Source organism: Leptopilina heterotoma, unplaced genomic scaffold (assembly GCF_015476425.1).
Source record: "Leptopilina heterotoma isolate Lh14 unplaced genomic scaffold, ASM1547642v1 Lhet_24, whole genome shotgun sequence".
Taxonomy (NCBI): Eukaryota; Metazoa; Arthropoda; class Insecta; order Hymenoptera; family Figitidae; genus Leptopilina; species Leptopilina heterotoma.
In genome coordinates, this window is record NW_025110956.1 from 1,010,528 (window position 1) to 1,032,470 (window position 21,943).

The following is a 21,943-nucleotide window of genomic DNA, read 5'->3' on the forward strand; positions in this document are numbered from 1 at the left end:
TAAGTGCTCTGTACATTTGTCTACCTGAATTACCTGAATCTCTACCAAAAATGAACCTTGAGGAGAAATACATTAATTTTATTATACGTCATATTTTTAGAGATAATCCCTTAATACGTTTTTAAGAAGTGGTAAAAACCCAGTTTTTCTAATCCCTTATAACTATTTACTAGACTATAGAATACAGAATATTAAACGCAGATGTTGAGTTTTCGCTATATCTACAACAAGAATAACACCTGACTCTAAACCAAAGAGTTCGATCGACATCTAATAGATGTCACTAATTGCTGATATAGTTGAAATCTTTCATAATTAAAATTATAGGTAAAAATATGATACTCCGAAAAGTATACAATTGTACTTGATTATAACTAATGTTATAATTAAACGTATGATTTTAAATGAATTTCTTCTTATTTAACCCTTAAACCGCACACTGCCGAATCCATCCTTAAACCGCACACTGGGTGTGCGACACCCGGGGACTTTTAAGTGTGTTCTCCAAGCTGTAATAGGATATTATCTTTTGGAAAAATTATCTTATATAGCTCAGTACATCTATTTTGAAGAAAGATAGGTTTCATAATGATTTATTTAATTTTAATAATTAAAAAAGAGTTTTTTAAAACTACTGAAATTACCTTAAACCAAAAACTGGGTGTCAAACAAGCAGAAATTTTTCGACGACAACTTCATAAAGTTATCAAATACACAAAGACACTTGGGAGACTAATGTCCCTCACGGAACATAAACTTAAGTACAAAATGTATCGTCCAATAACGACACATGTTCAATTTTTACGAATTTAACCGAAATATTAGAGTAAAAAGCTAGAATATGGGTGTCGCACACCCAGGGTGCGGTTTAAGGGTTAATTTGTTATATTATCCATATTATTATCATTGATTAGAATTAAAATTATTCAAGCAATGTTTTTCAAGTATCATTTTTTATGTCGTTTTTTAAGAATGGTAGCGAAATAACCACACTTAAAATACGACACTCATGAGTATAATTTTTTTCGTAAGGGTGGTGACCTAAAAATTTAAAAATTAACCAGATTCGATGGAACCTTTTTATTTTTACTTCAATGTTTTTAAGATTAAATGTAAATTACACTCCTTGCCAAAACCGGAGCCACTAAAGAGGACGTGGTAGTGCCTAATATACTCCATTTAATTTATTTTGTCTAAATTACATCCCTTTTTTAAGTTCTGTAGTTTAAATAAATGTGGACGTCCACATGAAAAGGGCACATTTTGGCACTATTGGAGTTATCTATATGGGCGTATTCCTGGAAAAATTGGAAAAATTTTGAGTGGTTTTAGAACTTTTTTGGTTAAAAATTCGCTGAGTTACGGAATTTCAAAGTTTAGAACCCAAAAAACCTCATTTCGAGAAAAACGGAATTAAAGATTGCGATACCAACTAATTGTTGTATCTCTGGTTCTTCTTGGAAGTTATTCAGATAAAAATATTGTTTCCAGTTCAGAGCACCTTGAAGATAAAAAACCAACAGGTTTTAAAATTTTAAAAACAACCCCCCTCCCTCTTACTTTTGAAAATACGAAAAACTGACAATATGGGCCCTTTTCTAAAAAGGACAGTTTTTCTATTAAAAACCATTTTTTTATAAGATTAATGATTAGGTACAATTTTATTGTGTCTTTTGAAGAAAAAGAATAGATATTAAACTTATTTAAAATTTTTTAACAGTCTCTATTATGAAAAAATTGACACAATATCCAAATTTTCATTTCGACAATTACGAAAAAAAGACTCTAACATCAATATTTCTGGTTCTTCTGGGAAGTTATTCAGATAAGAATTGTTTACAGTCCAGGACACCCTAAAGATGAAAAATCAAGAGGTTTTAAATCTTTCCACATCACCTTTTTTAAAATACTGATTACTTTTGCAAATGACCGACAAAATGGGCCCTTTTCATTTTTCTAAAGAACCAATGAAATCAAACAGTTAAATTATCGATAAATTAATGAAAACCGCATGATTCGACTTGTCAAAACATGTAGATTGATAATAAAAAATTTAAAAAAATTAAGATTTTGCTCCAAAATTACTAAATTGCGATTATCTTGAAAACTAAAGTCGACAATATGGGCCCTTTTCATGTGGACGTCCACAAATAATGCTTTTAAAATTATGTCATTTTCTTTCATTTTTATCGGTGTTGCACAACTCCCCATCTTTTTCTAAAAAGTCAAAACACAGTGTTTTTGAAAAACAAGCAAAATTTTGAGTCCGTTTTGAAGTTTATTAAATTAATTATGCCAAAAGATATGTTTTTTTTTTTGCTTAGGAAATTTTGGGAAATCTGCCTACAGATACCTTGGATTCCGCACTCCAAGGTTATGTGGGGTTGGTGTGATAAAACAAAAGGAAATAAAAAATAAATAAATAAATATATAAAATAGTAAATTTAATAAACTGGCGACCTACTGCCAGCCCGACCCACTAAAACCCGTAACCCTTCTTCTGGAGCCCTTTACCCTCCCTCGGAACTGTCGTAAGACTTTAGCCTTCGAGGGTGGCGCTCCAACTCTGTCGCCAATGCGACTTTCTGCCTTTCTCTGCGGTTATCCTGCGTCTTTAGTTAAAAATTTAAAACTATTTAAATAAATAAAATAAATAATTAAAAATTATTCGCTCCTTTTAATATTCCTTATTTACTTTTAGTCCTTGCGAGAGTCTTCTTCGCCTCCTCAAGGGCCGTCCTGAAGACTCCGCATCCTCCACTTCCTGCAATATGGGTGGTTGACACCTTATTGCCAATCTTTTCCTTGCACAAAAAGCAACTTGAGTTGTTTTTACAGTTGGAGAACCTGTGACCGGCCTCACCGCACTTAAAGCACGCAGCCGATCTGTCCTCCTTCTGGCATTTGGCTCCAATATGGCCGTATCCCAGGCATCGATGACACCGGACGACCATTACTCTTCTTTTGATTGGGCAACACATAAAACCAATTTTTACGTGTCCCAAATCCAAATCACGGATCTCGAGTGTAACTCTTCGATCCAATGACTGCACCTTACCCATGCTTCCAACCGCCTTGGTGACCTCAGCGGTGAAAGCGTCCTTATCGGAGTCTCCTCTGAACTTAATCAGAAGGTCCCCCTTGTTTGTAGCTTTTGCTGCTACTATTCTCGTATGGCTGTCCTCTGGGTTGACCTCTTTGCGAAGCTTACCCAGAACGTCAGCATACGTCAATCCTTCACCGACTCGGATTAGAACTGTGGATCTTTTTGACCCAATTCTTTCCAATTGAGGAATCTTTGGATCTGGTACTTCCGTTTCCATTGGAAGAGCTTCCTCCTTCTTCCTCTTATCGGTTTTGGTTCGAGTCTCTTCTGGACTGTCACCCTCTCTCTTCCGTTTCTGAGCATCTCTTAAGACGCTTTTGAGATTACGCCTATAGAAACGCTCTCTCTCTTTCTTACGGTCCTTGCGGTTGCATTCCGCACCGCTCAGAACGCATGCCAAATCGACGTCCGACTCATCGGCCACGGCATGCTTTGCCCTTGCCTCCTTTAGCAGGACGTCGATGACCTTGAGTCCATCCTTTACTCTCCTAAAATATTATTGCGAAATTCGAAGTAAAACAAAAGTTATACATCCTTATTCTTCGCCATGTCAAAGATGTTTTTGTATGCGAATAAGCAATCGAATGATTTAAATGTTTTCTCATTTGCATTTTTTAAAAAAGACAAAAAAAATGTATTTGGTGTTGCTGATCACAAATTAAATATCAAATTTTCAAAATTCAAAATGGCGGATCCAATATGGCGGAAAAGAAAATTTTTTTATTTTAATTTTTTTTCCTTTAATTCTTTTTTTCGTTCACCATAATGCATCCGCCATTGTTAATTTTGAAAAAATGATGTCATATTCGTAATCAGCGACCCCAAAAATCCCCCCGTAACGATTTTCAAGCAAATCCAATGATTTTGAAAAAAAATATCCGCCATATTGAATCCGACATTTTGAATTTTAAAAATCTGATTCCATATTCGTAATTAGCGACCTCAAAAACCCCCGAGTAACGATTTTCAAGCAAATCCGATGATTTAAAAAAAAAAATTCGAAACTTATGAACAAAAACTTTAAATGCGTTTTTCTCAAAATGTCATTTTTTGATCTGGTAAGAGTAATATCTCGAGTTCTTCTGAAGCGATTTTAAAAAATCAAACGGCTTTTGATTCAGCGTCATCATGCCTATAAGTGGAACCTCAAAAACTGGAAAATTTCCAACTCCCTTTTTTATAAGAGAAATTCTGAATAAAAACACCTTTTTTGCATATTTTATGAAGAAAGTACTCTAAAAAAAAGAAGGGAAAGAAAATTCCATTTTTTTAAGGTTCCACACCTAAAGAAATATCAAACGAAGAGAATGTCACTTCGTCTTTGGTTTTATCTGTTTTAGAAAGTTTGGAATCGATCTTACCACCGAAAATGGGCATTTTCGAAAATGGCGTATATCGCCGCCATTTTGAAATAAAAATGAAACAATTTTTTTTTACAAATTCTTAAATAAATTATTTATTACATGCAAAAGAAATTTTTTAAATAAATGTCTTAGTTATTTTAATAATATATACTAAAAAAGCCTTCTTTTTGCCTGTTTTGAACTGGAATGTCCCCTTAATAGAATTCGAAAAAAAATTTTATAATATTTTTGACTTGAAAACAAAACAAATTCAAAAAGGTAATAATCGAGTTATATTAATTAAGAGAATATATTACTCTAGTCCTAGTCAAATTTATAAAATTTTGGAAGAACACACGACAATATCGCGACAACAAGTTAGTGATGAGAGCTGACTAATCGCTTTTCATTTCTCTAAACACTTATCAGTGTTCCATGTCATTCTCTTCATCCCCCCACCCTTCAATTCCCCTAACTTCCTTATAAGCGTACGATCCCAAACACAATTTAGCCCAACTTATCTATACAGCTCCTACAATTCAAAGATTATTGATTTCGTCTCCCCTAATGAGATCTATAATTTAAAAAAAATTCATTCGTTTAGTTTTTCTGAAACTCGAAATATTTATGAAAATGTAATGTTTTCACATGAGGAAGTAAAACAATAAAATATTTTCATAGAAATAATCCTAAAATTTGCATTTGTCCGGAATCTGTCACGGAAATGTTTGCGAGTGATGGACACATGTGTGCGGTAGAGATGGACAATAATTATATTTTTTAGGTTTTAGCTTCAACTTAATATTTTCAGTCGTTTACATTATTTTTCTCTTTTTTTGGCGCATTTCGAACATTTATCATGGAACTCACTGCTGTTTTCATGTAGCCAAAAATGTCAAAAAATAAATAAATAAAAGTAATAATTATAATAATATAAATACAAAATAAAAAAATAAATACAAAATACGTATCATTAATTAAATATTTGAATTAATAAATATGACATTTAATAAATTACTTAGTGATACTTTTACTTTCAAAATTATAAATGTGAGTGTTTGTGAACTTTTTACATTTTTAAAATTATTTTTGCACTAATATAAAATTGTTTCATTGCAGTATAAGATTAAAATTTGGAAATCGTCATCAGAGTATTCTTCTTCAATGCCTATATGTAATAAAAAAATGCATTAAATAAATAAAATAATTTCTCCCTTAAATTCTTTGGTTATAGTGGTTAACAGAAAATTTGAAGTGTTGTTTTTGTTGTGGGTAATTGTTTGGTTGGGTAAAAAAATTTTAGAACCATATGCAAAAAAAAGAAGCTTTACATTTACTTTTTCAGTGTGTTTATCAACTATTATTTACATTTAATTTAAGTTACGAAAAGAAGAATGAATAATCTATAATATGTACCTAATATTTTTCTGTAAAATATTTAAATTGACAATCTTTTCCGAACTTTTACCCTATACGGAAAATTCCGGATTAAATACAAAAAGTTAGTTTTATGCGGTTTAATGTTACCTATATTTTCTACTATCCCATTTGTTTCAGAGAAGTGAAATAACAACTTAATGTAAAAGAAAACCAGAAGTATTGCGATTTAAGAGAAAAAACTCACGTTATTGGTGAAACTTAGTAATTCTGTTTGCATTTACCCCAACTGACCCTAATTTAACATTTAATGATTTTACGCTCGTTGAAACGACTAAAAGCAGACTGAGTACATAGATTGTTAGAGGTAATGTAAGGGAAAAGAATTTGAGAGAAAAAGTTGTGGGATGAGAAAAGGTAGTGTCTGACAAAACAGAAACAGATATAGAATTTATGAATTTCACGTATTTTAAGGATGCCTCATCCAGATGTGATTTTACAACTTAATCCAGGAGGCAAAATTATTGCAGATCGTCGTAAAAATTTGTATTTCATATATTTATTTCAAGTAACATCAAAATGGAATTTTTTGTTGAAGAATAGAATCACTCTGTCAACAAGATTGTAGACAATATTCCTTTTTTACTTAACTGGATGATCTGAAAAATAATTAATGAGTCTATCTGATGAAATCGGTTTTTGATACTAATTTGTAATAACTTTATTGTTGTCTCTAAGAAGCTTTAAGTAAAGAAAATTATTGGAATTTTCTTTTTCTACAGTAAATTGCAGTTTTTGATTATTAAAGTTAAAAATATCAATAACCAAATTAACATGTTCTTTTTTAACAGCTAAATTTGTGTAATCCACATACCTAAAATAGAACAGGGGGACAAAATTATGCTTTTCTTTTAATTCTTTTAAACATTCAGTTTCCAAATCATCAATAACAATATCTGAGACGACAGCTGAGATTAGAGAACCCATCGGTGTACTGTAAACTTGTCTGTAGTATTTTCTATCGAACGAAAAATAGGCGTTGTTTATAATTTATGTAAATTACAAAGTAAAAACACTACAGATTTTTTCATCAGTTTATTATAACTTTTATTATATTTTTACTTATATTATACACTACCTGTCAAAATTAAGAGAGCACTCATTTTCAGGTGAATAAAAAACATTTTAAAACATAAAATGTATGGAAACTAAAATTTTTTTCTTTCTGTTTTTTGAATGATGTTAAAATTTTGAAAAGCATAAAGTCCTTCAATGTTTTACAAGAACATTAATTACTTCTAGAACAATTAACGCTTTTTAATGATCTTATGCTTATTTTAAAAGTGATTTTCTAAAGAATGAAAATCACTTATAGGCATTAACGTGTAATTTTTTTTCTTAGAAGATGCATGTCGTCAAAGTTAGATAAAAAAATTCCAGAACTTTGAAATAATTTTTTTGTTCTAAAAACTATTCTAGAATATATATAAAACATGATGTGATGTAGATTTTTTAAGGTAGCTTAATAAAACATATGTTTGTATTTAAAAAATTATTTTTCTGTTAATAAGATTGTTTAAAACTTTTTAATTTTTAAATCCAAGTTTGAAGACCTGCATTTTCTAAGAAAAAAAATTACACGCTAATGCCTATAAGTATTTCTCATTCTGTAGAAAATCACCTTTAAAATAAGCCTTACAAAGATCATTAAAAAGCATTCATTATTTTAGAAGTTATTAAAATTTTTGTAAAACATTGGAAATGATGATTTTTTAAAAATATCTAAATAAAATATTGGCCAAATGACTTCTGAAAGATCTTGTCCTATTCAAAATTTTATCATCTTTTACAACATAAAACAAATTTTAGTTTCCATACATTATGTGTTTTTAAATGTTTTTCATTTACCTAAAAATGGATAGTCTATAAATTTTGACCGGTAGTGTATATTACATTTTTATTACAGTTTTTCTTATATTTAATATTGAAATAATATTAATATATATATATTACAAACCTTATTGTGTTCATAATATGTAAATTACAAAGTAAAAATTCTACAGATTTTTTCCATCAGTTTATTATAAATTTTATTATATTCTTACTAATATTATATTATAACATCAAAGATGTTTTTGTTGGGATTAAATTATTCTGTGATAAATGATTTATTACTATTATATTTATTAGTAAAATTAATATAATTTCGAAAATACTTTACATGTTTTAATATTCTACGGATAAAGCTGAAATAAGCATCCAGTTTATTTTAAAAATATTAATGTTTTTGTTTTAAAAACAAATATTTACCATTAAAATTTAATTCTAAAAGTTACAGATGCTAAAACTGTAATCCAATTATTATAGTACCTGTTTATTAACTTTCAGAGTTTAATAATTTTATACCTAAATATTCTTTTTAAAAAAACAACATAAATATTTTTAAAATAAAATCTGGGTTCTTGTTTAAGATTCATTAAAAAAGAATTTCAGAAATTATATTAATTTTAATATTTTAATTAAACAAGGCAAACTCAAGAATTTTTTAACTGATGCTTATTTATTAATTGCAATTACTTACAAAAAGAAAAAATTATTTTTATCACTAAAAAGTAGTATTTTACATAATTTTCAAAAACTTATTACCTATATATATATATCCTCCTTATCCTTATTTTAATCACAAAACTTTTTTCACTTCTTATCACTTATGATATTTTATATTTATATATATTTTTTATTGTTTTGTCATTTTTCACTTTTTATCATCCCATATATTAAGAATATTATTAAGAATGGTGAAGAATATTAAAAAAACACGTGTTCTTCACTTTGTAATCTGTAATATTCTGTAATACTCTGTAATATTCATCATGTATCATGTATAATACTCGCACTCGACATATTTGTCATTTTTTTACTACAGTCCAATTTTTTTTAAAAGGACTGTCTTGCTCCCCACTTCACTTTGCTCTTCACTGACTTACTAATTTGACGTACATTATAGATTCGATAATTTTTTTTGTTAATGTACCACTATTGGAAGTAAAACTATCCACCTTAAAGAAGCTTCCCCCCTGAAGGTCAAGGATAGATTCCTCTGGAACTCAAGGTTGTGCGAGATCCGGTATTAGAAATATATACCCTCATCTCTTATATGATGATAAGAGAGATTATATGTTTGATAATACATACATTGATAAATCGCAAATGGATTGCTTGGCTAAACCGTGGTTCAATACTGTTAAATAATGTAAATTCTAATAAAACTTTTTTCCATCAATTTCACCCATATGTTATCTATTAAAATCGAGCATTAAACAAGAGAGCAATGTACGAGGAATTAGAAAAACATGGGTTATCTACTTTCCCCTCAGTATCCTATGAAGTTGCCAGCTACAAAAAAATGAGGAAACGTTATCAATATACACTCATCAGTGACTTGACCGGCTGTAAAATGTTTGCAACTTCTAAAAGAAGATTTTCCGATCGTGTACGCGTGTTTGATTCATGAAATACTGGATTCAAATAGAATTAAATATCAACTGCATGTTAAAAAAATGTTCACTTAAACATTTATTTATCTTAACTCTCCGTCTGACAGCCGGGTCAAGTCAGACTCAAACGGTTTTCATATTTATTTAAACATATTTATAGATTAGTTAGAAACTTGTGCTTTCAGGTAGATTCATAAACTTTACATACCTAACGATCTAAAGAAACAGTCGAAACAGGGTCGAAAATGTCAAAACCTGGAATGTTATGTGAATCAGAGAAATACATGTTTCGATTAACATTGGAACATGTATCGGACGGAAGTTTAATTAACATAAAGCGTATAATACCATCTAAAAGTAACCAACAAAAATTTCTGTCAAAGGTCGGTATTCACAACAGGCGCAGTATTGCACTAATACTGGGGTACCAGTAGTTGACTCGACCGTTATCTCTAATAAAATATTTGTACCAAGCCATGACTGGCATGCAAGTTTTGAAAATATTAAACGTTTAGGGCTTTTGGAATTACATCAAAATTAAAAAATTTGAATATTGAAAATCGATCTTTTGTCACAGATTTTAATATGTTTTAACCCCTTGACTGCCAATGGCAAAGATCTTTGCCATTTCGGACTTTGCTCTGACTGCCGGAAAACTGACAATCTTTGCCATGATAAAAATTGATGTAAAAAAGTCAAAAATGGCTAAAAATTAACAATAAAATGATTTCTAAAAAGACAGCGCTATGCAGAATGCGACGCACGTTTCTGTTTTTAAATTCAATGAATTATAAAAATGTTATAAATTTTTAAAAACAACACTTTTAGCAAATTTTTCAAAATCTTTGCCATGGACAATACAATGCATTTTTATTTTAAAAATGTCTATAATCGCCTGAAATCTATTACTCGGGGGTTTTCGGGGTCGCTGATTACGAATATGATGTCAGTTTTTCAAAATTCAAAATGGCGGATCCAATATGTCGGACGACTTTTTTAAAATTGATCCAAATTACCTGAAATTTGTTAATCGGTGGTTGTCGGGGTCACTGATTACGAATATGATAATGGTTTTTCAAAATTCAAAATGGCGGATCCAATATGGCGGATGACCTTTTTAAAAATTGATCCAATTTACCTGAAATTTGTTACTCGGGGGTTGTCGGGGTCTCTGATTACGAATATGATAATGGTTTTTCAAAATTCAAAATGGCGGATCCAATATGGCGGATGACCTTTTTAAAAATTGATCCAATTTACCTGAAATTTGTTACTTGAGGGTTTTCGAGGTCGCTGATTACGAATTTGATGTCGGTTTTTCAAAATTCAAAATGGCGGATCCAATATGGCGGATGACTTTTTTAACAATTGGATCCAGTTTACCTGAAATTTGTTACTCGGGGGTTGTCGGGGTCTCTGATTACGAATATGATGATGATTTTTCAAAATCCAAAATGGCGGATCCAATATGGCAGACATTTTTTAAAAAAAATTTGGATTCGCGTGAAAATTATCATTCAGGGGTTTTCGGGGTCGCTGATGACGAATCCGATGTCAGTTTTTTAAAATTCAAAATTGCGGATCTAATATGGCATACCGTGGAGATCCACTTCACCCATGAACTTATTGGAAAGGTGAAATGCGTTAGGACATTTCAATGGAATTTCAATTTTTGCACTTTCTTTATAGCTGTTCTATGAAGCCGGCATTTGTAAAAAATTTTCTGCTTTTATGATAAAAACAAATTTTTTTTTAAAAAGCCGTCCGCCATATTGGATCCGCCATTTTGAATTTTAAAATACCGACATCAGATTCGTAATCAGCAACCCCGAAAACCCCCGAGTAGCAAGTTTCAGACAAATTGGACGATTTTTTATTTTTGGCATTATCGGCACATTTAGTGTTTTTCAGCCGGCAGTTAAGGGGTTAACGACAATTTTTTCCATGCATATTTACAATTTAAAACCATGCCAATTCAGCTGTGACTGGATTTTTGCTTTTGAATTGGTAAATTTTTCTAATAAATTAGCAGAAATGACCATTTATTAGTAAAATTTACTAACTTAAAAGCAAAAAGTTACCTATTTTGAAGGCTTCCTTTTTTACTTTTAACCCCAGCAATATACATTATATATTAGCAGAAAATTAAATTACACAATTTTTATTATTACAGGTTGCAATCCAGTAGTCAGATTTTCAAGATTAAAAATGGCAGATACGGACTTTGCCAAAAGCTGATATCCTGATGTGGAAGCACATCCCAAGGAAACTTTGTAAGTCCCTTATATTTTTTAAAGTAGGATATTCAATTACTGTATCTATGTGCACGCCAGTTAAGCCTATTCTATATTCAGTGACATAGTAACCAAGGTATACAATTTCTTTTCTTCCTTTTGGAAATTCTGAAATACAAAGCTAAATGTTTCTACCTGGTGCAATTTCAACAAACTCTTGAATTTATATTTTTTTGGTATCAATATAGGGTAGTCTGTACAATAATTGGCCCTTTTACAATGATTCTCCATCTCGTTAAAATATAAGTATAATAATAGATCTAGTCCCACGTTTGGGAGAAACTTTTCTTATAGGAAAAAATTTCAGCTTTCTTTCTAAATAAAAAATATTTTTTTAAATACCGATTTTACAAAAAAATAAAATTAATTAATAAATTAATTTTTATTTTTAATTTTCAAGGTTAATTTTTTTTTGAAAAACTAACATCGCCATTGTAAAGTACACAAAAAAACCTTTCTAAAACATATTTTGTGAAATTTTAATCTTTTTTTTAAGTGAACTATAAGTCATCAAAGTATGACGTGTAAATGCAGGAGCCCTGGACCACTTCACAAGAAATCTCGCCCCTGTCAGAAAAGACTAGAATCAATATTTTAAAAGTTTTTTTAGTTTTTTTCAACTTTTTTTCATTTTTCAAAGCATGGAAAGCGTCTGGGAAAAGTCTAGAGTCCATTTTTAAGTTTTTTCAAATTCTCTTCATTTTTAAAAGCTTCGAAATAGAGACTGCAAAAGTGTAGAAGAAAGCTAGAATCAATTTTTGTAAAATTTTTCAGTTTTTCTTCAAATCCTTTTCTTTTTAAAGTATGAGCAGAGTCTGCAAAAGTTTTGGAAAAGGCTAAAGTGGACTTTTGGAAAAATTTTTAGTTTTTTATAAAATATATTTTTAGTTTTTAAAGTATAAGAAGAGTCTGGAAAAGGGTATGGGTTATAGTTTTCCATAAATTTATTCTAGACTTTTCCCATACTTTGAAAAATGAAAAAAATTTGATGAAAAATGTAAAAATTTTTCGAAAAGTTAAATGACAGATTTTAAAAATACAAAATGGCGGATCCAATATGGCGGACGAAATAAAAAAATTATCGGATTACCATTTTTAAAGATTCACATTTCTTTTTTGAAAACTATTCTTACTTCTTTTCATTTTTAGTAAACTTTTCAACAACTTATAACTTTCTGATTTTCTCCATGTAAATGAGCGTCTCAAATTCTATCCAAATCGGTAGAAAAGTAAAAATGATTTTCTGACACCAAGCCCCCTTTTCCTAAAACAGAGGTGAGTTCACGTATCATTCACGTTCACTCAAAAATAAAAACATTTCGCATTCCCTACAAAATTTTCAGTTTCACTTTCACTCAATTATTTTTATTTTTACTTTTATTTAAAAATTCGCACTTTCCCTAAAAATTCTTAGGTACATTCACATCCACTCAAAAAATGTTTACTTTCATTCAAAAAATTCTTATTTTCCTAAAAAAATATAGACTTTACTCGAAAAGCTTAATTTTAATAAAAAAATTTCACTTTCCTTAAAAACTTCTTACTTTCATTTTCATTCAAGAAATTTTCACTTTCATTAAAAATAGATACCACCTTCATAAAAAAAATTTTGATTTTAACTCAAAAAAATTTTACTTTTATTTCAAAAATTCCCACTTTTTTTAAAAAGTATTAATTTCACTCAAAAAATTTATTTTCCTTATAAAATTTCTCAATTTGGATCAAAATATTTTCATTTTTGGGTCAAACCATTTTATTTCGCCTAATGTATTTTTGATCTTTATAAAAAATGTCAATGTTTCGGGAAAATATTCTTATATGTTTTGGGATTACGAAATGCACAATGATTTGTAAAAAATAATTTCATTTCATATAAAAAAAGATATTATAAATTGAGAGTACATGAAAAAAGGTTACATTGACAGGTATTACAAAATATTTAAAAAAGGAGTAATCTCTTTAAGAAATATGAAAAGAGCTATTAATATTTATTTTTAAAGACTGAATTTGTGATTTGAACTTAATAAAAGTATCAAATAATTTATAATAAACTGTAAAATATGTTATTTAAGTTTCTGTATGAAATGTCAAAAATCGATCATATTTAACAATTTTTTTTGACAAAGTAATTTAATTTTCGTAAATCAGAATTATTTAAATATAATAAGTATTTTAAATACACTTTATTATTATTTAAATACTTTTTTGATTATCAACTGAGAAATATAAAACAATTTACCTTAAAAATTAACCATTCTTCATTTTATCGGGATTTTGAATGTTTGTAACTTCGTTGGAGAAAAACCGATTCATGCCAAATTTTTGGAGCATGTTGATTGAAGCAATATGTTCCTGCTGGTAAAATTTCGCGATGGGTTTTGCACTAGTTTTCAAAAGAAATTGATTTAAAAAAAGTGTTTATTTTGAAGGTTAATGACAAGTATTATATAGCTGACTTGAAGTTGGTTTGTTTTAAACTGACTTTAAAAAAATCGTTTTATTTTGAATTTGACTTTTATTGCAAGTAGCAAACCAACTTCAAGTTAGTTATAATACTTGTCAATACCCTTCAAAATAAACACTTTTTTTAAATCAATTTCTTTTGAAAACTAGTGCAAAACCCATCGCGAAATTTTAGTAGCAGGAAGATATTGCTTTAATCAACATGCTCCAAAAATTTGGCATAAATCGGGTTTTCTCCAACGAAGTTACAAACATTCAAAATCCCGATAAAATGAAGAATGGTTAATTTTTAAGGTAAATTGTTTTATATTTCTCAGTTGATAATCAAAAAAGTATTTAAATAATAATAAAGTGTATTTAAAATACTTATTATATTTAAATAATTCTGATTTACGAAAATTAAATTACTTTGTCAAAAAAAATTGTTAAATATGATCGATTTTTGACATTTCATACAGAAACTTAAATAACATATTTTACAGTTTATTATAAATTATTTGATACTTTTATCAAGTTCAAATCACAAATTCAGTCTTTAAAAATAAATATTAATAGCTCTTTTCATATTTCTTAAAGAGATTACTCCTTTTTTAAATATTTTGTAATACCTGTCAATGTAACCTTTTTTCATGTACTCTCAATTTATAATATCTTTTTTTATATGAAATGAAATTATTTTTTACAAATCATTGTGCATTTCGTAATCCCAAAACATATAAGAATATTTTCCCGAAACATTGATATTTTTTATAAAGATCAAAAATACATTAGGCGAAATAAAATGGTTTGACCCTTTTACTAAAAAAATTTCACATTCCCTACTCAAATATTTTTATTTTTACTCAACAAATTTTTACTTTCATTCAAAAAATTCTCACTTTTACTAAAAAATTATTGACTTCAGTCAACAAAATTTTTACTTTACCCCTAAGAAAATTCTCAATTACGATCAAAAAATTTTCGCTGTGATTAAAAAAATTTCATATTCCCTAAAAAATTTTCACTTTCACTTCGACTCAAATAATATTATTTTTAATCAACAAATTTTTACTTCCATTCAAAAAATTCTTAGTTTTACTTTTATTAAAAAAATTTTCACATTCACATTCACTAAAAAAATGTTTACTTTCATTCAAAAAATTCTCACTTTCTGAAAAATAATATTGAATCCAGCCAAAAAATTTATTTTTCCAAAAAAAATTTTCAATTTCGATCCAAAAATTTCCACTTCTACTTTGACTCAAATATTTTTAATTTTACACAAAAAATTCTCACTCTCACTTAAATAATGTTCACTTTGACCATAAAAAAATTTTTTTTTTTAAATTAAAAGTGAAAATATTTTGAGTGAATGTGAATGCGAGAATTTTTTTAATGAAAGTGAAATTTGTTGTAGAAAATAATTTTTTGAAAAAAATAAGCCATATTACATTAAAATCAAATGATTTTAAAAAATGTTTAACCCTTTCGTGTCTCCGGGACATATATGTCCCACTTAGAAAAATTTATGTTATTCTTATAAAAGTCAAATAAGTAATTTGCGGTAAATTTCTTTCTATTCTGAAAGTCCGCTGCTACAGTCTAAAAAAATAAAAAATTACCTAGTACAATTATAATTATTATAAACAATATTAGACACAAAATATTTATAAGAAAATAGCGAAATCTAATTTCACAAAATTTTTTCTAATTCGCTTAAAACTTCTTACCTAGCAGTTTTTGGGGTAGCTGATTTCGAATCTAAAGTTAGATTTTCAAAATTCAAAATTGTAGACATTTTTTTCAAAATCTGCTCAAATTAGCTTGAAACTTGTTATTTGGGGGTTTTCGGAGGCACCATTTTGAATTTTTTAATTCTAACTTCAGATTCGTAATCAGCGACCTTAAAAAGCCCCTGAGTAACAAGTTTTTTGTAAATTTAAGCAATTTTAAAAAAATGTCCGACATATTGGATCCGCCATTTTGAATTTTGAAAATTTTGAAAATCTGACTTCAGATTCGTAATAAGCGACTCCAAAAACTCCTGAGTAAACAGTTTCAACAAAATCCAATCCCTGGGTTTCTCGGAGGCACGAAAGAAGCAATATGGAAAAAACTTTGTATAATATTAAAATTTTGCACAAAACCAGAACCCTTTTATTTTGATGGAAATGTAACTAAAAATTTTTCGCATACTTACATATAATTTTCCAAAGTAAGTATAGAAAAATTAAAAAAAAGGCAGATAGTTATTCCTACTTACGATGCATTATTATAGCTCGTAAGTTTGGTTTTGATAAACTAACATTCAGGTACATACGCTACTTCTTAAAATTCGTCCTGGTTTAGAAGATAAATCCAACTGTCCACTCGCCCCACGCTTTATGCTAATTTCTCTCTAAAGCGAAGAATATGTACAGTGCAGCCGTTTGAACTCCATATCCGGACATCGATAGTACATAAACTCAAAAATGAACCGAGCAAAGAAGGTCGTATGTATGTGCATAAATATTCAAGGAAAAGAGCAACATTGCGTTTGCCTCTCCAAGAAAAGATGTATTTAGCTAGATGCAGATGTAACCGAAATTACATATATAATCCATTTCACTATTTGTTAACAATCAAGTTTTTGCAAATATAATCAAAATATATTGTTGAAAAGAAAAAAACAAATTTCAAAACTTCTAAATATATTTATTGAAGAAAAGTCATCATTGTGAAATTCTTAATGTGACAATGACAAAAACTAATCTTCCACTACGACAATTGGACGTGGCCCATTAATCCTCGACTCTAAGAATAACGTTTTATGGCAATAAATTGTCGACAGATTGACGCCATACGATAGACGCGAGTTGTATATTAGCTTTATTATAGCTACACATCTCATTCTTCTAATGAAAACAAGTTTTCCATCGCGACAATTTATGTTCGCCTTATTGCCTTTTTCAGATTGACCCTATTGAATATTATGTCAAATTAATTCAAACTTTCCTTAAATTCCTCACATAAATCTTATGTAAATCTTAATTCAATGTTTTATTGCGCAAAACACCTTAAACAATTATAACTATTGTGAGTAATGTGAAAGGTAGTTTATTGTAACAATAAACACCAAGGTTCTGGAGAACTGTACAATTTCATCTCAAGAAAAAAATTGAGACAAAAATGCTCTTGAATTAATGATATATTTTTTGTCGCAATAAACGGCATATTCAATATTGTTTGAAATAGAAATACTGTAGGTTTAATAACATGTGCTATTCAATTACACAGTGCAACATTTTTGAGGTCATCGAATGTGCACTAAGTTTTGACTTCAGTTTCTGAAAGTACTTATCGAAACTAGCAAAAACCTATTTCAGTTTTGCTAGATTAGCTCGGATTTGAATTTTATCGACATTTGAATTTTTTTTTTGAATTTTCACATTTCTCAGTTTTCTGATACGGGCGGGTGGGAACACTGGCTATTAAAAGTTTATTAAAAAAATTCGCAATGGTTACAATTTGAAAAGCAATAATCCCTTTTTAATTACAGAGAAAGAAAAAAAATTTGGTCGAAAATTGTTCCAGTTATGAATTTTTTTTGACTTTTTTACATTTTTCGGTTTTCTGAAACGGGCGGATGAGAAAGCTGGCTATTAAAAGATTGTAAAAAAAATTCACAGTGGTCACCATTTGAAGAGCAATAATTCCTCTTTAATTTCTGACATTGAAAAAAAATTTGGTCAAAAATTGTTCAAGTTATGAATTTCTTTTGTACGTTTTCAAATTTTTCTGGTTTTTGATCCGGGCCACAGTGGTTTATAATCGAAAAAGGGGGTTCAAAATAGCGTAGAGAACGTAAATCTTAACAGATTTTTATTCTTTTTTTCCAAACACTCGTCATTAAATTCCTAAGAGATCGCTTGAGGCAGATTTTTTAAAAAAGGCTTCAATTTTTTTTTATTTATTTATAAACATTGAAAAAAACACTTTTTTCATAAAAGTAGTGCTCGTTTGTGATATAATATGTGCATTCATCGCTTATAGAAATAAATTAATATAAAATCATCAAAGAAACATTATCCAATTGAGCAAATAGAAAAATTTTTTTTTTGTATTTGTTATATAAACAATTTAGAGACTAAAAACTTGATTTTTTGAAATTTACTATATTTTATAGTTTAAAAGTTATATTTATGGGACAAAAGAGTATTTTATGATACCTGTAATTAAGATATTGGAAAAAAATTATTTGTTAATTAATTTAATAATTAATTAAACATTTTTAATGAACAAATAAATAACAGAAATGTTTCTTATAGCAAATTTTTTATTTTTCATGCAGTTGACTAGTAAAACCTTTCATTCTTTCAACATATTCCATTATAATGTTTAAACAATGAAATAACACCGTTGAATTATTTAAACAATTTTAATTAACAAATACCTAATATTGTTAAATTTTACAAGGAAGTAATCTTTTTTTACACAAAATCATTTTAATATTACCAACTTACATTTAAAAGTAGTAGAATAAAAATATAACAATTCAATCATCGATTATTTAAACAATCTTAATTAACAAATGCTAAAAAAATGTTAATTTCAATATTTCAACTTTTTAAGAAAAGTACGTTTTTTATAATTGTAAGAAAATGAAACGGCCTTATAATTTAATGTCATATCTATTTTATTTAAATTTATGCATTAGTTAATTGTCTACATCTTTATTTTTTTATTCATTTGATGAAACTTTAATTAACAAATGCGTCATTTTGTTAATTTCTTCTATACAGATCTCTTTCTCTAAAACTTATAATAGTAATATTAAGACTAATAACTAATAATAATTAAACATACGTAATTACATTTCTGTTATTTATTTGTTTATTAAAAATGTTTAATTAATTATTAAATTAATTAACAAATAATTTTTTTTCAATATCTTAATTACAGGTATCATAAAATACTCTTTTGTCCCATAAATATAACTTTTAAACTATAAATTATAGTAAATTGCAAAAAGTCAAGTTTTTAGTCTCTAAATTGTTTATAACAAATACAAAAAAAAATTTTCTATTTGCTCAATTGGATAATGTTTCTTTGATGATTTTATATTAATTTATTTCTATAAGCGATGAATGCACATATTATATCACAAACGAGCACTACTTTTATGAAAAAAGTGTTTTTTTCAATGTTTATAAATAAATAAAAAAAAATTGAAGCCTTTTTTAAAAAATCTGCCTCGAGCGATCTCTTAGGAATTTAATGACGAGTGTTTGGAAAAAAAAGAATAAAAATCTGTTAAGATTTACGTTCTCTACGCTATTTTGAACCCCCTTTTTCGATTATAAACCACTGTGGCCCGGATCAAAAACCAGAAAAATTTGAAAAAGTACGAAAGAAATTCATAACTCGAACAATTTTCGACCAAATTTTTTTTCAATGTCAGAAATTAAAGAGGAATTATTGCTCTTCAAATGGTGACCGCTGTGAATTTTTGTTTACGATCTTTTAATAGCCAGCTTTCTCACCCGCCCGTTTCAGAAAACTGAAAAATGTAAAAAAGTCAAAAAAAAATTCATAACGGGAACAATTTTCGACCAAATGTTTTTTTCTTTCTCTGTGATTAAAAATTGATTATTGCTTTTCAAATTTTAACAATTAAGAATTTTTTTAATAAACTTTTAATAGCCAGTGTTTCCTACCCGAAAACTGAAAAATGTGAAAATTAAAAAAAAAAATTTAAATGTCGATAAAATTCAAATCCGAGCTAATCTAGCAAAACTGAAATAGGTTTTGGCTAGTTTCGATAAGTACTTTCAGAAACTGAAGTCAAAACTTAGTGCACATCAAGAAGGCTAGAGACAGGAGGTGAAACTTCGGTAGTGGGGATGAGTCAAGAGCCTTTCTTTAACCAGGCGTTTTTCGTTTCGAAAAGTCGCCGGCGCGGTGCTTCTGCACATCACTCACACATTCAAATTCTTGTATACCGTGTTTCACATGTGCACTGTAAAAAAATTTTTCTGTAGATTTACAGTTTTTTACAGGAATTTGTAAAATACCACCTTTGAAAGTAGCGAATTTACAATCCCTTTAATAAAATTACTACTTTCAGCTTGTCAATTTTACAATTTTCTGTAAATTTACTACTATGAAAGTAGGTAATAATCAGTAATAATTTCGTCCTTTTATTACCTACTTTCATAGTAGTAAATTTACAGAAAATTGTAAAATTGACGCGCTGAAAGTAGTAATTTTACTAAAGGGATTGTAAATTCGCTACTTTTAAAGATGTTATTTTACAAATTCCTGTTAAAAACTGTAAATCTACAGAGAATTTTTTTTACAGTGTGTATGATATGATTTTAATTTGAGGTTAACTTTAAAGTGCAATCGAGACACAATGTGTGTCATAACGGATATATATAGAAATAATGTGAGTGATTATTAAATTAAGTGTTGTTCAAATAATTAAAAATTCCGAAAACGTGCTTTGTGAAAAGTTGTAACAAGAAGAAAGATAAACACAGCACTATGACTATTACTTTTTGTTAACTTTTAATACACTTCATGCTACAGTTTACAAATTTTTTTGTTTTTAAAACTTTTTTTTTTAATAACTAAAAGATGTTTGAAAATACAAACACTTATATTTCATATTGTATTTGTATAGAATATATTTTCTTGTGTTTACGTGTGTAGCTGCGCAGAAGTCCGTGTGGTCTATTGCGGCGAAAACTTTTTTTGAAAGTAAACGCCTGACCATACATCAGCTGAGCGACTCAGCATTGCCATACCCCCACTACCGAAGTTTTACCTCCTGTCTCTAGTCTTCTTGGTGAACATTTTATGTGTTGCACTGTGTTATTGAACTATAGATTTAAATTCATCTTGTATTATATTATTATTTTCATATTAATAAAATTCTTCTCACAAACTTGAATTCTGTTCAAAATTTTAAAAAAATTCTCCTTAAAATCACAATTATCTTTATAAATAACAAAATTTTTCTTCAATGTTCGATTATTTTCAAAAATGTCAATAAAATTCTTGACAAATTTCAATTATTTTCAGAAATTTTCCTCAATTCAATGATTTTCAATGTCTATTTTAATAAAAATTTTCAAAGGGAATTTAGTTAAAAAAAATGTCAAGAAAATTCTACGCAAACATTTAATTATTTTCATAAATAATAATTTCACAGGAATTTAATTATTTACAAATTTTTTATAAATTTCTTTGCTAAAATTCAACTATTTTCTTAAATAATAAAACTCATTGCAGAATTTGAATTAATTTTAATACAATTTTTATCGAATTCCTCAAAAAATGTAATTATTCTTAAAATTTTGATTAAAATTCGTCAAAAGAATTCAATTATTATAAAATTTATTAAAAAAATTCTTTATAAGAATTAAATTTTAAGAAACATTTAATTATTTAATAAATTACTTACTCTGGTATTTAAATAATTGAATTCTCGTAGAATTTTCTAATAAAAATGGATTTAAAAATAAATTTCAGTTAAAATTTTAGATAATAATTGAAAAGCATTAGGTACAGGATGAATTTTTAGGAATAATTGAATTTTCAAAAGGTTTCAAATTAAAATCTTTGAAAATCTGAATTTTTCATACATTTAACAAACAAATTTTGAAGAATTAATCTTTGAAAGAAAAATTTAATTTAATTTTTTTGAAATAATAATTTCATTTCCAATTATAATTTTTAATTGAAAAATAGAATTTATAAACATTTTTTTCTTTTATTTTTAAAAAACTTTGAATTTTATTAAAGCAATTGTAATTCAAAAATAGAAATGATGCAAAAATTATTTCCTTATGAAAATTGAGAATTTTCTACAAAAATATTAAGAAAGGGAAATATGAAATG

General features: G+C 28.0%; 1 protein-coding gene across 2 annotated transcripts in view; it reads left to right on the plus strand.

Moving 5' to 3' along the window:
- The window catches only part of LOC122502950 (oocyte zinc finger protein XlCOF7.1), a 201,563-nt gene that overhangs the window by 24,917 nt on the left and 154,703 nt on the right, over window positions 1-21,943 (plus strand). For both annotated transcript variants that reach the window (XM_043613310.1, XM_043613309.1), the window contains exon 2: window positions 11,497-11,596. The gene's annotated coding sequence lies outside the window, so the exon portion shown is untranslated. The remainder of the gene's footprint in view (window positions 1-11,496; window positions 11,597-21,943) is intronic.